Consider the following 2,674-nt stretch of genomic DNA (forward strand, 5'->3'; position numbering starts at 1 on the left):
CTCCTCCTTCTTCTTCTTCTTCTTCTTCTTCTTCTTCTTCTTCTTCTTCTTCTTCCTTATTATTATTATTATTATTATTATTATTATTATTATTATTATTATTATTAATAGTATGTTGTCAACTTAATGTGACAGTCCCATTAGGTAGTCGGAGTAACCAGAATGTGTGGGGGTTCCTCGGTTGTCCTTGTGAGGAACTGGCTACCTTTTGGGGGAAACTTTTATTGTTTATTGTTGTATTTAGGGATGGCCATGTTGCCAGTTTAGCCAATATCTGTTTCAACACACGGTTTCACATCAAGAATCTTGAAAAACGAATATATAAACGTAATTTTATTGTTTAATTTTCTTGTTAATTGTCATTGTTATTCTATTGTTTACTCGATTTTTGATTTAAACCCCACGTGACCCTGGTTTTGTATTATAGTCGCTGTTTGTTTTATGTTCGGCCCATGTGACCACTACAGAAACGATCATCACCATCATCATCTCCATCGTCGTCGTCGTCCTCGTCCTCGTCGTCGTCATCGTTACTGCTACTGTATATTGGCAATTATCATGAAATACATTCCGTTTTGTTTTAGATCCTATCCCTCTGTTTCATTCGCATGCATTACTTTCATAATTTCTTAGTAAAATATCCTTTTTATATTTGCTTAATAACTTTTATGTTCTAATCCGCCGTCCTTCTTACCCAGAAGGCTTCCTTTGTTTCTAGAGTTTATTTGTACCCATATTATTATTATTATTATTATTATTATTATTATTATTATTATTATTATTATTATTATTATTATTATTATTATTATTATTATTGTATATATTTTGTTTAATGCTTTCAATGCTGTGAAGCATAAACTAGGCGGTTTACATCAGTTTTAATTCATTTTCTTACATTAATATCATATTTTATAGCATCATTAATTAGTTTTCGAGTTTTATTTCCCTTATTATTGAATAGAATCACGCTTATTTGTAATCCATCTTTAGTTTCTATTCTTTTTTAATTATCAAAGTTATATTTAAATATTTTCAGTCATAAAATTTCTATTTTATTGTATCGGCTCTTTCTTAATATTACAATCATGTTCTCTCTTCTCTTTTTTTCTTTATTATTATTTTTTTTTAAATATTTCTTAATCAAATTAATTTGTTAGGGTTATGGGGGAAAGTTGATGCGGTTTGTTTTCTTAATTCCGTCATATTGTCTTGTTTAATTGCAATATGTCAGCTGCTAAATTGCAGAAGAGAATCTCGTCAAATCCCTGTGTGATCTGAGTTCGAAATCGGCCGGCATTAAATTTTCTTTTTAGCCATCCGGGGAGAGGGATGTGATAAAGTTCGCGCTGAAGTATGGAACGTGCAAAGAACCAGCCTTCTAGAAAAATCTAGTCTTGTATCGATGTAAAAATAATCATTATTTATTCGTCTTCTAAGGCGGCAATCTGGTAGAATTGTTAATAGGCCGGGTAAAATGCTTAGTGACATTTCGTCTGTCTTTATGTTCTGAGCTCATATTCCACCTAGGCCGGTTTTGCCTTTCATCCTTTCGGGGTCGATAAAATAAGTACCAACTGAATACTAGGGTTGATGTAATCGACTTGTTCTTTCTCCCAAATTTCAGGCCTTGTACCAATAATAGAAAGGATGAGTAGAAGTCCATGCAGGATACTGGCTTGGTGAGATGTTCATTACGATTTTGGGGATCTTGCTGTGGTATACCGATTTAGTAGTCGTCCTCACCGTTACCAATCAGAAGTGAATATTGACGCGTATCATAGAATTGGTGCATTTCACTAAAGAAAAAGGATATTCTTCCCAATCACACGGTTCCGGGTACAGTCCCACTGCATGGCACCTTGGGCAAACACTGGAGTTTAAAGGACCTGTTGCTGTACACCTATTACAGTATTAAAAAATTTTTTTTTGCTCGGGTCAAACACTAGAGTTTAAAGGTCATGGTCTGACGAAGTGAATTTTCCGAATCCTCTCCCCAACGCCCCTGTTCGCGAGTGCGCATTTTTTTCATATTCGTTTACCACATGTTGTTGTACAACTATTAGACTATTTTTTATTTTCTTTTCTTTTTGCTCGGGTCTAACTCTTTAGTTTGACCCGGGAATCAATATAATCGACTTCTCTGTTACCTGAAATTGCTAACCTTGTGCCAAAATTTGAAACTCACCGTCTCGTGTGTCTCTGCTCTTGTTTGTATTGACAAAAGTAAACCATTCTTACCAAAACTACGGTACCAGACCTGTGGAAGAAACGCACGTATACTTTTTCTGTCTCTGTCTCTCTCTCTCTCTCTCTATGTTTCTCTGTTTCTTCCACAGACTCTTATATTTGGATATAATGACGCAATATTAGAATGAAATTGAGATATCTCTATCTAAAACTTTTCGTTAAGTAGGTGGTGAAAAAAAATATACATATCTCTAACTACAGAAGTAAATTGCCAGAAATTTTTCAAGAAGAATCAGTTCAACCAAAGAGAAAAGAATGTAGTGACGGTCACATGATGTAGATAGTAACATACGCACATACACAAAAAATATATAAGCACATGAGCATATATGTACGTATATATATATATATATATATATATACACATACGTGTAAATAGATGTATATGTTATTTATATGTATGCAGACACACACAGATATATGTATA

This window comes from Octopus bimaculoides, chromosome 14 (assembly GCF_001194135.2).
Source record: "Octopus bimaculoides isolate UCB-OBI-ISO-001 chromosome 14, ASM119413v2, whole genome shotgun sequence".
Taxonomy (NCBI): domain Eukaryota; kingdom Metazoa; phylum Mollusca; class Cephalopoda; order Octopoda; family Octopodidae; genus Octopus; species Octopus bimaculoides.